The sequence below is a fragment of the Neophocaena asiaeorientalis genome, unplaced genomic scaffold, assembly GCF_003031525.2.
Source record: "Neophocaena asiaeorientalis asiaeorientalis breed wild unplaced genomic scaffold, Neophocaena_asiaeorientalis_V1.1 scaffold364, whole genome shotgun sequence".
NCBI classification, from domain to species: Eukaryota; Metazoa; Chordata; class Mammalia; order Artiodactyla; family Phocoenidae; genus Neophocaena; species Neophocaena asiaeorientalis.
The window spans coordinates 4756409-4774855 of record NW_020172457.1 but is presented as its reverse complement, the minus strand read 5'-3'; the positions used below and the strand labels follow the sequence as shown (position 1 = coordinate 4774855).

Genomic DNA, 18447 nt, shown 5'->3' with positions numbered 1-18447 from the left:
AAAAAAAAAAAAAAAAAAAAAAAAAGAATGTACTTTATATATGATAAAAATGTGGAGACAAGAGGTCAACTAGATAAAAGTAATAAAAAGGAATTACTAAATTCTTAAACATGATAGGTTTTCATGTCCAAGCATTATTCCTCTCTGTAATTGCCCTGAAGTTTTCAACAGTGATTTTGCCTATAAACATGAGATCCACTAAAGCCCGAGATAATGAACAAACACAGACACCCCCAAGATCACGTCAGTTTTCACTTTCCTCCCTAATGCTCCATGTGTGTTCCCCCAGGGGATGATGGGTCACAGAGGGGCATCTTTAAAGTTCAGTCAGGTGTATGCAAATAGCTGCACTCCTCTGATAAAACCTCTAGAGTGAATTATTGGTTTCCCAAAGCAACAATCAAAACAAATAAACCTCCTGGGTGTCTTGTATTCTCACCTGGTGTGAATGGTATCACCACTTGTTGAGATGGCCAAGGGCAAAGTTGAACTAATCCTTGATGTCTTTTTCTCCTACATTCTTCAAATTCTGCCAGTCACAAAGTCAAGTCACTCGGACTCACTGCATCTCTTGACCCTATTCTCTCTTCTTTAAACCCAATGCCACAGCTTTAAGGTCCTCGCAACTCCCCCGCCCCACACCCGACAACCTGGCCAACAGCCAAGTCCTGTTCATCCTCCAAATCTCAGCTTTCTAAGTTCCCTGCTCCAAAGCTTCCCCAACCTCTCTCTGAACGCCCCTCCTTCCAAGGAGGCAGGTTACATATCATCAGGCCCCCACCCTCAATTCCATGCTTCTTTTATCCTTGTAGGTATGTCTTATCTTTGGTGTGCTTGACAAAGATGAGTGTTCCATAAATCTTTGTCGAATAAAGGATTTGCTTTGGAGGGGGGGAGGGAAAAAAAGAAAAATTTCGTTAAATAACTGGTACTTTATTTGGGAAAATGGCTGAATGAATTTCAGGTAAAGAACTGGGTTGTTTCCAGAATACATTTTTTCTATTTTAATAGACTTAGGCAGAATCACAGGCAAGATGTTCTAGAGTAGTCAATTTTTTCATTAAAATTAGGTCATTTTCTGATTTTATCTAAGGAAGTAAAATTCAGTCTCCCCAGAGATCTTGATTCGTACTCTGGTGCAGAACATGGCCAGACCCAGCTGCAAAGTGCTCCAGAGGAGCTCTCTCGGTTGCACTCTACCTCCCATTCTCAAGGACCTTATGTGCAGATTACTTGCTGTCTCCACATATATGGTGTTGGGGACAGGTGGGTGGGCACCTAGAAGGGTGTGCCTCTCTGCATCTAAAAAATGCAAAGGTGTTACGCTGTCATCAGTTTCCTTTGTGAAGGACTGAGAGGTGGAGGATAACCTACACTTTTGAACTCCTATGCACAAATAGAGTATCAATCTAAGAAACTACCATTTCTTCTGGCCGGGGGGTGGGGGGTGGGGGGTGGTGTTAATCGTTGTTAAACATAAAGCCAATCATTCTAAATCAATGTTCACATGCAAGGGAAATGCAGCTGTTACTGGTCACTAAATTCTGGGAAGGACAACTAATAATGATTTCTGTTTCACAATTAGAATTCAAAGAACATCTGACATAGAAATTAATTCAATAGGTCTCACCAAAGTATTCCAAAGCACTAGAGTTCAATGAAATCAGCAATACTGTCCCATTTCTTGAACGGTCCTCTCAAAGAGCATTTAAAATTCTGAGTGCCCACCCACTTTTAATGGCTTTATTGAGGTATAATTTATATGCCATGAAAGTCATCCATTTTAATAGTACAATCAGAAGAGTTTCAGTAAGTTTATACACAAACAGCCGCACGACTGCCAATAAGACTACTTCCATCATCCCAACAGCTCCCTCCTACCTGTTTACAGCCAAACTCTGCTTCCACCTCTGGCCCCAGGCAACCACTGATCTAATCTATGGTTTTGCCTTTTCTTACAATTTCATATAAATAGCATTATACAACATACAGTCCTTTGTTTCTGGCTTCTTTCAACCAGCATAATGTTTTTGAGGTTCATCCATGTTGTACTATGTAGCATGAATTAGGAGTTCATTCTTTTTCAGGATTGAATAATATTCCATTGTGTGGATATCACACATTTTGTTTATCCATTCACCAGCTGATGGATTTGGATTGTTTTCAGTTTTTGTCTACTGTGAATAAGCTGCTATGAACATATGCTTGGTTTTTGAATGGACATACTTTTTTTACAACCTTATTGAGGTGTAACTGATATACAATAAACTGCACATATTTAAGTATACAATTTGATGAATTCTGATGTATGTATACACCCGTGAAGCCACCATGCATAATCAAGATAATGAATATATACATCACCCCAGGGTTTCATTGTGCCCCTTCCTTTGGAATCCTTCTCTCCCTCCTCTCCTGAGCCATCCTCAGGCAACCATGGATCTGCTCTCTGTCACTATAGATTAGTTTGCATTTTCTAGAATTTCAATTAAATGGAATCAGACAGTATGGCACTTGGGGGCGGGGGGAATCTGGCTTTTTTTCATACTGCATAATTATTTTGAGATTCATCCATGCCATTGTATATATGAATAGTCCAATCCTTTTCATTGTTGAACAGCATTCCAGTGTATGGATTTATATATTCATCTGCTGATGGATGCTTACATTGTTTCCAGTTTTTGGCAATCACAAATAAAGCTTCTATGAACACTGTATACAAGTCTTTGTATGGACATATGCTGTTATCTCTCCTGACAATGTATTTATAGGAATGGAATTGCTAGATAATTTGTTAAGTGTATGTTGAACTTTTTAAGCAACTGCCAAACTGCTTTCCAACATACCTGTACCACTTTATATTCCAATCAGCAGTGGGTGGGGATTCTGGTTTCTCCACATCCTTGCCAACACACGGATTGTCAGTCTTTTTAATTTTAGCCATTATAGTGGGTGTGCAGCAATACATCATTATGGCTTTAATTTGCATTTCCCTAACGACTAATGATGTTGAAACTCTTTCCTTGTGCTTATTTGCCATTCATATATCTTTTTTGGTGAAATGACTCTTCAAATCTTTTGTACATATTTAAATCGGATTGCTGTCTTATGACTGAATTTTAAGAGTTCTTTATTTTTTTTTCAACACACAAATCCTTTATCAGACATAAGTTTTGTAAATATTTTCTCCTAGTTATGTGGCTTGACTTTTCATTTTCTTAAGAATGGTATCTTCTGAAAAGTAAAACTTTAATTCTGATGAAGTCCAATTAATCATTTTTTTAATACTTCATGCTTTTTATATCCTATTGACTAAATCTTTGTCTAACCCAGAACACAAGACTTTCTGCTATGTCTGCTTCTTTACATGTTGGTCTGTGATCCATTTTAAGTTACTTTTGTGTATATTGTAAGGTAAATGTCAAGGTACATTTTATTTCATGTGGAAATCTAATTGCTGCAGCGCTGTTTACTGAAAGGACTATGCTGTCCCTATAGGATTACCTTAGTACCTTTGCTGAAAAGCAACTGACCACATATGTTTCTATTTCTAGATATTTTGTTCCACTGATCTACATGTTTATCCGTATGCAAATACTACACTGTTCTTATTATTATAGCTTTATGATAAGTTTTGAAAACAGGTAATATAAGTCCTCCAACTTTCTTTTTTCCCAACTTCCTTCTTTTTTGAAGTTACTTTGACTATTCTAGATCTTCTGCATTTCCATATAAATTTTAGAATCTGTTTGCCAATTTCTGTAAATATATTTCTACAAAAATCCTGTCTGAGACTTTGGCAATGACTTTGTTGAACCTCCAGATCAATGTGGAGAAAACTGCCACATCACCAATACAGAATCTTCCATTTATTCCCACTTATTTAGGGATACTTTAATTTCTCTCAACAAAATTTTGTAGTTTTCAGTATGTAGGACTTACAGTTCTCTTGTTAAATTTATTCCAAAGTATTTTGGTTTTTTGGATGCTATATGAATGGACTTGTATATTCTTGGCATTTCATATAAACGGAATCATACAATATGTGACCTTTTGTGACTGTCTTCTTTCACTTAGTATGTTTTCAAGGCTCATGCATGTTGCAGTATGCATCAGTACTTCATTCATTTTTACTGCCCAATAGTATTCCATTACATGGATATACTGCATTTTATTCATCCAGTCATCAGTGGACAGATCTCAGTTTTCTAAGGGTTGATGGTTCTTTTAGTAAGTAGCTTGAACTTAAACTGTAGACTCTGTCTTCCCCCCATGAAGTGTAGCCTCTGATACCTTTGCTTTGTTTTTTAAATTCCTATTTCTGTTTTCTGGCCTGGTTCCCTAGAGGTTACCTCTGTGTCTGCATAGACAATAACCAGTGCTCACATGATGTTACCATCCATTACCTTTCATCTTCTCTCCCCATCACTCACTTCCCTCCAATCAATCACCTCGCCTCCTACAATTCAAACAAGCCAGGCACAATCCTGCTATTCCCTCTGCCTAGAACACTCTTCCCCCAAATATCTACAGGGCTCTTTCTCTCACCTTCTTCAAGTCTTTGCTCAAATAACACCTATTCAGTGAGGCCTTCCCTGAACAATCTATTTAGAACTGAACCCCTCCCCTTGCATTTTCTCCAAAGCCTTCAAATAGATTATATGTTTTACTTATTTATGTTTTTAGTCTAGTTTCACTAATGGGATGTTAACTCCATGAAGGCAGGAAGTTTTGTTTATTTTGTTCACTACTGTAACACCAGTACCTAGAGGACTGTCTGGCATATAGCAGGTACTCAGTAAATATTTGATGAATCAAAGAATCATATTCTTAAAACAATATAGATTTATATTAATTGATCCATACACAGCCCAGAAGGGTCAAGGCTTACAGAATGTTGAGTAATGGATGACTAAGCATGTTGATCACATACAACAGGCCAGTTCTGTTCACTGGAAATATAATGTAAGCCACAAGTAATTTACAATTATCTAGCAGCCACATTAAAAAAAAAAAAGTAAAAGAAAACAAGTGAAATTAATTTTAATAATATTTTGTTTCACTCAATATATCCAAAATATTATCATTTCAACATGATTCATACAGAAATTATTAATAAAATATTTAGTCTTCTTTTCATACTAAGTCTTGAAATGTGGTGTGTATTTTATGCACAGCACATCTCAACCGGGACCAGCCACATTTCAAATGTCAATAGCTACTATTGGCTACTATACTGAACAGCTCAGATACAGACCAAAATTAAATAACCCCATTGTAGTGGGAAGCAATCTTGTGTATTTATTAATTGTATTCACCTCAGCATTCCGAAAAAGGCCCTGGTACAGCCTCATAGTTTCCTAGTTTTGTCAAAAGAGATTCAATGGATATAAGAGAACTAGTAGCTTTCATTCTGAAAAACAGTTTATATCAAAATGACTGGCTCAACTCTTTAAACTTCACTCAGAAGTTTTAATTAGAAAGAATGAATGCCCTTCTTTCTCAGTCTCTTTAATTAAGAAACAAAGTCAAAATCCAGAGAAATTTTGTAATCTTATCTATATTAGAAGGAAAAAAAATCTTTATTTTCAAATAGAAAGAACTTTTAAAATTCTACTTCCAAGAAACAAACCAGTATTTATTTCAAGTTAGCCAAAATACACTCCGTATTAAAATACAATTTTTATATAGAGTTGCATTTAAAAAATTCATAACAGTTGTCTTACCAATATTTTTACATTCATAATATAAAAGTGAAATAAAGCACTAAGGAGAGTGCTCTTAAATTTTTAATATATACATTTAGGTCCTCAATATGTTCCTTAAAAGCTAATGGAAAATGTTTTCATTAACTTTTTTTTTTTTTATCATCAGGGGATTAATTTCTTCCAGAATCCCATTATTTAAAAATATTCACTTATTGGAATTATAATAATTGACATCACTATTCAACAACAAAATTTAAAGAACCCAATTAAAGTACCTGATAATTTAAAACTTTAAAGTCATAAAATTATCCTTTTTTTTTTTTTTTTAAAGCAGTAAATCAAAACACACACACCGCAGCATCTACTTACTCAGATGTTAGAGGGTGTTTTCTATCATCTCCCATAAACTGGCAGGTTTGAGCTTAGATCATCAGCGAGGCAGAGAAACTCCAGATGATAAAATATCCCAACTCTTTTCACCCTGAAAAGCATAAATAAAATGCCAGTGTGAGAAAGAAAACTCGAGTTACAGCCAAGATAGAACTCTCAGGAGTCGCTTGTCTAGATAGGGAGTAACTTCTGTTTCTTCTTTTCTTTTTTTTTTTTTTTAAGTGAGAGCTCACAACAAGTTAATTCATGACCCTGGAGTTGTGGGTGACCTGATATAGCGATACTTGGTATTACAACTGCCCTTCTGTTTTAAGAAATCTCTTTGGGAGGAAGTCTAAATTAGCGCAATAAAATATGCATCCTGTACTATAACTTGATGGCTTTTTTACCAGTCTGACCCTTCAACTGGAGAGATCCTCTATCTCTAATCACATAATTCATCAAAACACTAAGATACTTTTGAAAGTGAAAAGGGGAACTTTTTTTTTTTTTTTTTGCGGTATGCAGACCTCTCACTGTTGTGGCCTCTCCCGTTGCGGAGCACAGGCTCCGGACGCGCAGGCTCAGCGGCCATGGCTCACGGGCCCAGCCGCTCCAAGGCATGTGGGATCCTCCTGGACCCATGTCCCCTGCATCAGCGGGCGGACTCTCAACCACTGCGCCACCAGGGAAGCCCAAGGGGAGCTTTTGAAATATTTATTTATTAATCAATAAACTGTTTTTATTATACAGGGGTTTTTTTTCTAAAAATAAAGTAAAAATAATGTACATCTGCTACATTAAAGCAAAAAATTTAAGGTTTCTTTATATTATACGAACACTTAAAATATCATAAGTAGATTAAGTATTCTTGGTGTATATTCAGTACTTTAATCCATTTTCTTAAAGAGTCTGTCTCTAATATTGTGTCACTGGTATTTTTTCCGGAAAAAAAAGTTTATTATTTGAAATTTTTCACCAAGTTACTGCAATCTTTTTTAAAGTTTCATTTTATGTTAAGCAATCTCAAATCACTGACATCTTCATCTTCTGTGTTGATATTATTTTTAACAAGAAAATGCTCTCTTTGCATGTGCTGAGAAACCTGGTAAGCTCAAAGCAAATTCTGCTAAGTAGAGGATATTCTCAATTCTATTTTTTTTATAAGAAAACTGTAAATATCTCAGTCTCACTATTTTACAGATACTCTCTTTTTGGCTAAATTGGAGTTCTTTTTTCCCACTCTTGCTGCCTCCAATGCATTCACCATGACAGTGCAGCACAGGTAGTTTTTTCCACCAATGCAAACTTATCATGTCACTTCCCACCTAAAAACTTTTCAACAGCTTCCCATTGCTATTAGGATATAATCCCAAATCTTAGAAGGCCTCCAAAGTCCTGCACAACCTGGTCCCTTCCTACCTCTCAGGCCATACTGATGACCTCTCAAATCCTCCAAAGCACCAAGTTCTCCCCTGCTCCAGGTCTTTGCATGCTCTGTTCCCTCTGCTTGGAATGCTTTTCTTTTCAGTCCATCTCTTCTCCTAGGACCATCTTTCCTATCTGAGAGGCCTTCGAATGCCACCCAATCTAAAGTACACCAAGGCATTCTCTCTCTCTCAAAAGTACTCCATACTTTTCCTACGAAGCATTCATTGAAATCTGTATTTATTTATTTGCGTGTTTTTAGGAAGCCTAGCTCCACCAGACAGTAAAAACTCCACCAGAGAGTGAGTGTATAGATTGTTTGTTTGATTCACCCCTTAATCAACTGTTTTTTACCCAGCCCCTGGCTTGATCCTTGGCACCTTGTGAACCTTCAGTAAATATTTGATAAATGAATGAATGAAAGACTGAGAAGAAAAGGTAAAGAGACAAAGGACAATCTAGTTATTTCCACCAACCTGTTACCTATGGTCAAAACAACTCATTATCTTAAATCCAACTACATCATCAAGCTTTCCCCCTATACAGGATTATTCTCATCAGCATTTAACAGTCTGTACTTTCTCCCAACCTAAAAGAAAGAGACAGACAGACAGACAGACAGACACACACACACACACACACACACACACACCTTTCTCCTGACCCCACATTCCCATGAATCAACTCCCCATTTCTCTAATGTAATTTCATAGGAATACTCAGAAGAGCTGACTATATCTGCTGCCTCCAATTCTTTCCTCCCATTCTTACTTGAACCCATTCCAACCAGGCTTTTATCCCCACCACTTCCCTGAAACTGCTCTTGTTAAGTCACCAATGACTTCCACCTTGAACCACCCAGTAGCCAGGTACTGAGGCAGGCACTTTAATGAATTCTCTCGTCCATTTAAACAGTTCATCACAGCCACCTCTGAGGCAGGTACCATTTGTTATCCCCAGAGAGAGGATCCTCTCTTTTTTTAAACACCTTCTTGTTTGGTTTCCAGGACAGGACACCACAATGCTGCCTCTCCTCCTCCTTCACTGGCCACTCCTTCTAGACTTCTCATTATCTCAACCTCTTGATGTTAGAGTGACCCAAGGCTCTCAGTTCTCCGTCTTCTTTTCTATCTATACTCCCTCCCCTTGGTCGTCCCAATGGGTCTCATCACTTTAAATACCACCTACAAGAGCCCAAACCTCTTCCCTGAACGAACTCAAGGCGCATATTTTCAGCTGCCTGCTTGACATCACTCCCAGATGTCTAAGAGACATCTCACACTTAATGTCACCTCATGACAAATTCCTGATGTTCCCACCTAAGGCTGATGCTCCTACAGGATCCCCCATGTTAGTAAATGACAACTCAACCCTCCAAGTCATCCCTGACTTTTCTCTTTCCCTAACACCCTGTAACCAAGCCATCAGCGAATCCCATTGGCTCTACCTTAAAAATATATCTAAATTCTCCCTACTTCTCCCTACTTCCACCACCACAACTGCCATCTAAGCCTCCACCATCCCTATCTAGATTATTGCAATAGTCCCCCGGTGGATTCTTTCCTTGCCTCACTGCATACTATTCTCAAAACAAAAGGCCAGAGTCATATAGATTAAAAAAAAAAAAAAATCAGATCATGCCACTCCCCAAAACCCACCGTTTCCCTTCTCATCAGAATAAAAATCATTTTTCTTTTTTTCTCTTCCGCCTGCAGAATTTAAGCTTCTTAAGGGGAAAATTTTTTGTTTTGTTCAATACTGTATCCCTCCGGTGGCATGAAAATGCCTGGCACCTAACAGGTCTCCAAATATATATTTACTGAATAAAAAATGGGTGAAAACAATATCATGGATAGGCAATTTAACTAAATCTCCAGACTCTACTGCTCTTAACAGCAAGCTCTTGGAGAGCAAGGACCACGCACTTACAATTAAAGTTTGCACAGTAACTTGCACACAAAGTCTTAATATAATTTCATCATTGATATGTTGTATTTCCCACTGAAATTTTAGTTTCCTATATTATATGAATGTTACTAACTTTAAAACTTAAGCAGAACATCTTAAAATATGACATCTGGGTCTCAACTATCAATAGCAGCTCCCTCAACTTACACTGCAACTACCCAGCCGCTCCCTCCTCCGGGGAGGTGTATGCTTACTTATTAATGCTCTGCATTGTGTGAGCATTGTTGCTCTGGAGCTCTCACTGTTACGTTATTTGCTGCACCGTCTGTAGGGGGACCTCATAGCCATGCGGGGGCTTAGATTGGATGGCAGGAAGAACAGTGACTGAGAGCCCAGCTCTGGCTGCTTTCTTTTTACAAAGTTCTTCTTTCAACTTCTGGGGTATATCTATTAACGCTTTAACTCTCTCAAAGGCATTTCTCAGCCGAGAGCCAAATGTTTCCAAGGTTCTTTTCGTGAGTAAGCCTGTCTTCCAAGAGTTCTATGACTCCTACAGGCTGTATCAGCCTGCACACACTTCCATTTCCAATCCCCAGACTCCAACCTCCTCTTGGTTCTTACTGGACTCTACGTAAGAATATTTTATCAATGCAGTATCTTTATGTGATAAATTATATTCCACAGACAAACCTGGAGCAAGTTGAATTCTGATACAATTATTCTACTCTCGAACACTGTTAAACCTTGTCTCATTCCACCAAGAAATTCAAAACCATTTGCATTATTTTTTAAATTATCATCATTCTATAATTTAATGAGAGACTATACATTTTCAACACATGTTATTAGTGCTTTCTTAAATATCAATATAAAACAACACTGTTAAAATCAAGATAGATCCCAACATGCCTAAAAATATATATTTATTATGATCCAGCATAAAAATTCTGGAAGAACTTTAACGTATGGCCATCATCAATAACATGAGAGGATGATGAACTAACATTTATTAAGTACTTACTATGTACCAGGCATTTTATCCACATTATCATATGTAATCCTTATAATAGCCTTGTATGATAGGTATATATCACCAGACTTCAAACCCCCCACCCAAGATGCCTTCCTAAAGCCCAGTACCACACCTTCTTACGTGCCAGACGTTTGTGACTCAATCTTAAGAAGCACTGGTCAGTTTTTACCAAAATGAGCAGCTAATAATCAACATCTATATTAAAACTATTGTATCTGGTAAACGTGTAAAGGTCACCTTCTAACCTACAGGACAGGCTTAGGTGCTTTAAAATTTTTTCAGTTAATTCACCCTAGCAGATCCAAGGGATACAAGCATTCTTTAAATTGCACTATGATGAGGATACTGAAGTTTTTCATGGAAAAGATGAATAGTTTGTTATATCTGGCCCTTAAGTATTTCAGGCAAAAGCTGTTTCTTCCATGTCACGTTAAGTTGCGAAGTCACAAATTACTGTTATGAAAACTTATATTAATGAGCAGATGCTCCTTGAGGAAAAAAGAAAAAAAAAGATTCCCTTGTTGACCTTCACTCTGAAGTGCACTAGACTTCTGAACGGTCAAAAATACAAGCCCAGCTCTTGAAATTCCGTAAGAAATGTTGCTTGCGTCCTTCAAAGCTTAAAAACGTCACATTAATCTACAGAATAAAACATCTCTACTGAAAGCATTTGTCTGAGAACTTGAGGACCAAGAGAATAAAATCAGCACTGATACAAAATCCACGCTGACGACACCAAATATTTAGAGAAACAAACAACAGAAGGGTGCTATTGACGATCGAGATTTCCTAAGCCCCTTCCTTACTGGCGTTTCCCCACAGCAGAGGTGCTGGATTCCGCGCTCCCAAAGCCACCGCCCCCAGCCCTGTGGCGCACGCACCTCCCAGCCCTGGTTCCCGCAGCCTCCTCAGACTCTGGAGAGCCCAGTCCACGTGAGCTGCACCCCTGGGTCTTTCACATAACTGTGGTTGAAGATATTTTTCACAAGGTTCTTTAAACAATGATTCACGTGATAAATTTCTGCTCTAGTTAGTTCCAGGAAATGTTTGGTTTCTGCAGATGTTTGTATGCTTCCGGTTGTCAGTACATGAAAACGATAGAATTCTGTGTTTCTTTTTCTTACTTGAGCAACTAGAAAATGTGAAATCAAATATATTGTCCAAATCTCTCAACATTGACGGATGGGAATACTTAATCCTTCAACTTCTTTCAGGTGAGACTGGTTTTATTTTTATATCAAGTTACTTTACTTTTGGCCTGAAATTTGTAAGCTGCTTTAAGTGTTTGCAGAAGCAAGGAGAGTTGCAAAATGTTTAAAACAGTAAAGACATATCTAGTGTTGACCTGCTTGTAAGTTCCAGGAGACATTTTTTAAAAAAGAGAAAAGTACACTGAGAAGCCACAAAGGCCCAGAATTAAATTCTCTGTTATCTAAAAGATACAGAAGACTCCACAAAGAAATAAAACAGTCCTCTAGTCTCTGTTTAAGCCCGGTTAACCAGTTTGAATACTCAAATAGGTTCTTGGTTGAACCTCCCTAGCAATATTAAAAAGTCTGAAATTTTTACGAAGTATTTTAGTAAGACAGTTCTTCAAACATTATTTTGAAAAATAAAAACGTTTTAGAAAAGTGAATTAAACCTGGTTTATGACAGGTGTACATTCTAAGTCACCTCATCCGTAAAGCGGTCCAGATTACATGTGCACATACTGTAACCATAACCAGCCAAGAACTGTTTTTAGCTCCTTCACGTCTTTTCAGTCCTGAGGTTCAGGAACAAGTGGCTCCTAGTAAGTCAATAAAGTAATAAGTGACAAAAGTATCCATCGAAATCTTGAAAGTACTTATTTATTACCATTTTTGTACTCTACCTCTTTTCTCAAAGCATTTGTTACCATCTATAAAGATGCAGACATTACAATAAAATTGTAGTTTACAAATATAAAAATTCAAATAAGAGAAAAAAGCATGCAGTTACGTAGGCCATAAATGTGGGCTTACGCCATCTGGTTGATAAAGCAAAAAGTGAAAGCCAATCAATTACAAAATTCACACTAGCCATGATGCAATGGTAAGTCTCAGGAGAAACAGAATTTGTCCTGCTATGCAATCTGAGAATGATGTCTCTAGCAGATCATTATACAGTAATGTACTGGGGTCTTCAATACTGTCCCTGACAGATACCTTGACTGGCTCATCCGGCAGTTTCTTAAAGCAAATAACATATACAGTAAAAATATAAAGCTCTCAGGTAATCTGAATGAGTAAAAAATAATAGCTAGAAAGTCTGTCGTAACAGAACTTTCTGTGATGACGAAAATATTCTAAACCTACACTGTCCAGTATGTGAGTCACTAGCCACATGTGGTTACTGAGCACTTCAAACGAGGCCAGTACAACCAAGGAACTGAATTCTTAATTATATTCACTTTTAATTTTAATAAGTTTTATTCAATTTTAAAAGCTATATTAGAAGGGCAAATACCTACCCATTGGACCATACGGGTCTAAAACATTAGTTATCAAACTTTTTTTAGTAGCAGAACCATTTCTGAGTTGGCAAACATAAACCAAACCTAATACATAAAAAATTAAAATGGTATATTCTATATATTTATTATTATAAGTTCAAATTTATAATATTAATTTGTAGTCAATGTGAATATGAGTTTTCCAATGGGTGAAAACTAGAAATTGAAGGTTATAAGTGAGAGTAATAAACTCAGATCAGCCCCAGTAAACACTTCCTTCTGTATTTTGCTTGGATGCACTGTGCACTGCCCATGTGGGACTTCTCTCTACACATTCTGAGCTACCCACTTACCAAAGGCCACAAGTAGCAGCCATCTACTCAGAAAGCATAAGAAGAAAACACAGCATGCCAGCAAGGCAGTTCCAGGTATTCCTCCTCACGGGAAGAGTCCACCTAAGAGTCCACATGGCCAACCAGGAGCTATTCTCTTGGGCATTCAGATGACAGCTCAGGTGCAAGGAAATGAGAATCACAGGGTAAGTGCAGAGTCACACTGGCTTAGAAGCCTTATGTCCCAAACAGAAACCAGTACCTCAAATAACTATCCCAGCCACAGCTTCCAGGGTCCCCATGAAGTTCATACCCATCTCTGAAAAGTGCCCCAGGGAAGCTCAAAGCTACTGCTTCTAACCAAGAATTGAGAGTTCATGCATAGTTCCTCCCAGTCCAAATATATTTACCAAATAAAGATCATTTTTACCATAAGCAGTGTTGCCTAGTAACATGGTTGACTTTCCCCCTTATCGGGATTCAGAGAAATTAAGTAGAAAGTTCATCCAAGGTCAGGTTTGCCCTTACAGAATGAGAATGGTTTGGTTAATTCTTTACCCACCTTCCTGATTAAAAAAATAATAATCCTAGCATATCAAGAATAGAAAGAACTTTCTTAATTTCACCAAAAACCTATAACAAAACGATACTTAATGATTAAATAAAGTATTTCCTTTAAAAGCCAGGAAATTAGACCAAGAAGACAACTATCGCTTCTATTCAACAGCATAGAGGTCGTCAATGTAGTAAAAGAAATAAAAATGAGATATAAAATTTTAAATTAAGGGACAAAATTTCTCCAAGTGATAATTATTTATAAAGAGAATTATGAAGGCAAGCTATTAACAGTAATATAAAAACAAGTTCATCAATGTTGCTGGATATAAGGTCAATACACAGAAATGAATGTAATTCCTAGAAGTCAAAAAACACCACTTTGTAATTTAATTAGGAAAAGCTACCATTTAAAATGGCAGGACTTCCCTGGTGGCACAGTGGTTAAGAATCCGCCTGCCAATACAGGGGACACGGGTTCAAGCCTTGGTCTGGGAAGATCCCACATGCCACGGAGCAACTAAGCCCATGCACCACAGCTACTGACCCTGCGGTCTAAAGCCCGTGAGCCACAACTACTGAACCCACGCGCCACAACTACTGAAGCCTGCGCGCCTAGAACCCATGTTCCGCAACAAGAGAAGCCACCGCAATGAGAAGCCCATGCACAGCAACCAAGAGGAGGCCCTGCTCAGAGCAACTAGACAAAGCCCGCATGCAGCAACGAAGACCCAACTCAGCCATAAATAAATAAAACATATGTATAAAATAAATAAACAGAAACTTTTTTAAAAAACCCTAAGTTCATGGATAGAGCAAACAGACCTGGTGGCTGCACGTGGTTACAGGGGCGGGGGGAAGCAGGGTGCAAAACGGGTGAAGGTAATCAAAAAGTACAAATTTCCAGGTATAAAATGAATGTCATGGGGATGTAACGTATAGCATGGTGACCACAGTTAATAATACTGTGTTGCATATTTGAAAGTAAGAGAATGGATCTTGAAAGTTGTCATCACGAAAAAGAACTGTGTAATTATGTATGGCGATAGATGTCAACTGAACTTATTGTGGTGGTCATTTTCCAATACATAAAAAATGAAAATCATTACATTGTACACCTGAAACAAATATAATGTTATGTCAACTATGCTTAAATAAAAAAGAGAGAAAGAAAGAAAAAAGAAAGAAAGGCAAAAAGAAAAGAAAAGGAGAAAGAAGGCAATTAAAAGCTATAAGCTAATAATAAATTTCTAGTAATAAATCTAACAAGAAAGTTTCAAGCACTTTACAGAGAAAATTACAAAGTTGAGTAAATGAAAAAACAAACCATGTTTGTGTGGATGGAAGACCTGGTAAATATTCTTAAATGGAGTGGGATTTCAATCTGATTCTAATAAAACTCTCTACAGGGTCCTTCTTAAGAAAAAGAGAGCCAAGAATAGCCTTGACAAACTTGAAGAAGAACACAGGCAACATGCCCTCCAAAATGTTAAGACATGTTAAACCACGGTAACACAGTACAGACAAATGAAAGCAACAGAACACCCAGAAAAAGACATATATGTTCGGAAATTTGATATGTAATAGAGGTAGTACTGTAAATCAGGGGAAAGGATGAACTATTGAACGCTGGTGCTAAGACATAGGTCATCTGTAAGGAAGTACAATTAAATCCCTGTTTCACACCATTGAGAAACATTATCAGGCTAATTAAAGACATAAATGTGAAAAAAATTTTGAAAACTTTTAGAAAAAAAATCCTTGCTATAATGAGGGCTTTAAAAAATAAGATACAGGGCTTCCCTGGTGGCACAGTGGTTGAGAATCTGCCTGCCAACGCAGGGGACACGGGTTCAAGCTCTGGTCTGGGAAGATCCCACATGCCGCGGAGCAACTAGGCCCGTGAGCTACAATTACTGAGCCTGCGTGTCTGGAGCCTGTGCTCCGCAACAAGAGAGGCCGCGATAGTGAGAGGCCCGCACTCCGCGATGAAGAGTGGCCCCCGCTTGCCGCAACTAGAGAAAGCCCTTGCACAGAAACGAAGACCCAACACAGCCAAAATAAATAAATTAATAAACTCCTACCCCCAACATCATCTTTAAATAAATAAATAAATAAATAAATAAATAAAGGTAAAGAAGCTCATATCTATGACCAGGCAATTCCACTCCTGAATATGTGCACTGGAGAAAAAACTGGCACATGTCCATGAGGAGGCATACGTAAGAGTATTTGTTAGCACTGCTTGTAACAGCAAAAAACTGGAAACAACTCAAACATGAACTAACAGGAGAATGGATAAACATACGGTGATATAGACTTATAGCGAAATACTACATATATTTAAAAGAATCAAGGACAGCTACAAATACCAAAGATAAATAAATGCTACCAAAAAAAGCAATGTTAGTTTCTGCACAGCCGAAGAAATAATCAACAGATTGAAAAGGCAACCCACAGAGTAAGAGAAAATATTTGCATATATGTATCTGATAAGGCGTTAAAATCCCAACTATATAAGTATCTTCTACAACTCAACAGCAAAAAGAAAAATCATGTAACCCCCTATTTAAATAGACTTTTCCCTAAAGAAGACACACAAATGGACAACAGGTATATGAAAAGATGTCCAACGCTACTAATCATGAAGGAAATGTAAATCAAAACCACAATGAAATATCAGCGCGCACCCATGAGGATGGGCATTATTTTTAAAAAACAGAAATTAACAAGTGCTGACAAGTAAGCATATAAACTGGAATCCTTGTGTGCATGGTGGGAATGTAAAATAGGACAGTTGCTGTGGAAAACAGTAATCGTTGCTCCTTAAAAAAATTAAAAATAGAACTACCATATGATCCAGCAATCCCACCTGTGGATCTTTATTCAAAAGAATTGAAATTGGGATCTCATAGAGATATCTGCACTCCCATGTTCACTGCCACATTATTCACAACAGCCAAGAGGTGGAAACAACCTAAATGTCCATCAACAGGTGAATGGGTAAAGAAAATGGGGTGTAAACATACAACGGAATATTATTCAGCCATTAAAAGAAGGAAGCCTTGTCATATGTGACATGGATGAACCGTGAGGACATTATGCTAAGTGAAATAAGCCAGATACAGAAGGACAAATAGTGCATGATTCCACTTATATAATAAGGTAGCTAAAGCAGTCTAACTCATAGAAGTAGAAAGTAGAACAGTGGTTGCCAGGGACTGGAGGGGAGGGGGAGATGGGAGTTGCTGTTCAGTGGGTATAGAATTTCAGTCATGCGAGATGAAGAAGTTCTAGAGCTCTGCTGGACAACATTGTGCTGAGTTAACAATAATGTACCATACACTTAAAAATCTGTTAAGAAAGAAGATCTCATGTTACGTGTTTTTTACCACAATAAAGAAAAAATGTTTGAAATCATATAAAATATTATATGTATGCATGTATACAGTTGTATACAAAGGCAGTAAGAGTATAAAATACGTGTGGAAATGTTAAACACTAAATTCAAGATAGTGGTTTCTACTAAGGAGGAAGAGAGGAGAATAGGGTCAAAAATGCTAAACAGGAAGTTTCTATTTTGTCTGTGATATTTTATTACTTAAAAAACTAAAGCAAATATTATAACTGCTATTTGATTTTGTATTTTCTATTTATTTTTCTGTATGTTTGAAATATGTTATTACAGAAACAAATTTTTTAGAACCTAATAAATACGAAGAATACTTTCTTCCTTTTTAAGGAATGGGTATAGTTTGTCTTCTTTGATAACAAAAGGTTCCATAGGGAAGGATGGGCCTGAAATTATAGCAAAATTGAGTTTGTGTGTGTGTTCACTCTTCTCAGAAGAGAAGCCACAGATTTCATCAAAGGGGTCTGTGACTTAAAATGTTAAGAACAGGGCTTCCCGGGTGGCGCAGTGGTTGAGAGTCTGCCTGCCGATGCAGGGGACACAGGTTCGTGACCCGGTCCGGGAGGATCCCACATGCCGCGGAGCGGCTGGGCCCGTGAGCCATGGCCGCTGGGCCTGTGCATCCGGAGCCTGTGCTCTGCAACGGGAGAGGCCACAACAGTGAGAGGCCTGCATAACGCAAAAAAAAAAAAAAAAAAAAAAAAATGTTAAGAACAGAACCATTGGGTACCATCTGAAGAAAATGAAAATACCAACTCAGAAAGACAGATGTACTCCTGGGTTCACTGCAGCATTATTTACAGCAGCCAAGATATGGAAACAACCTAAGTGTCCACTGACGAATAAATGGATAAAGAAAATAAATAAATAGTATATACACACAATGTAATATTATTCAGCCATGAAAAAGAGTGAGATTTTATGACAACATGGATGGACCTCGAGGGCACTGTGCTAAGTGAAATAAGTCAGACAGAGAAAGACAAATACTGCATGACCTCACATACATGTGCAATCTAAAAAAACGAACACCAAGCTCACAGATACGGAGAACAGATTGGTGGCTGCCAGAGGTGAGGGGCAGCGGGTGGGCAAAATGGGTAAAGGGGGCCAAAAGGTACAAACTTCCAGTTATAAAATAAATAAGCACTGCAGATGTATCGATAATGTACAGCATGACAACCACAGTTAAGAATATCGTAGTGCGTATTTGAAAGTTGCTACGAAAG

The 18447-nt window shown here is 37.7% G+C and overlaps 1 long non-coding RNA gene across 2 annotated transcripts in view; it reads right to left on the bottom strand.

Annotated features, from left to right (window-relative positions):
* LOC112394946 (uncharacterized) overlaps nt 1–18447 on the bottom strand; it is a 234659-nt gene that overhangs the window by 142034 nt on the left and 74178 nt on the right. For both annotated transcript variants that reach the window (XR_003002255.1, XR_003002256.1), the window contains one exon: nt 6078–6189. This is a non-coding gene — a long non-coding RNA (uncharacterized LOC112394946). The remainder of the gene's footprint in view (nt 1–6077; nt 6190–18447) is intronic.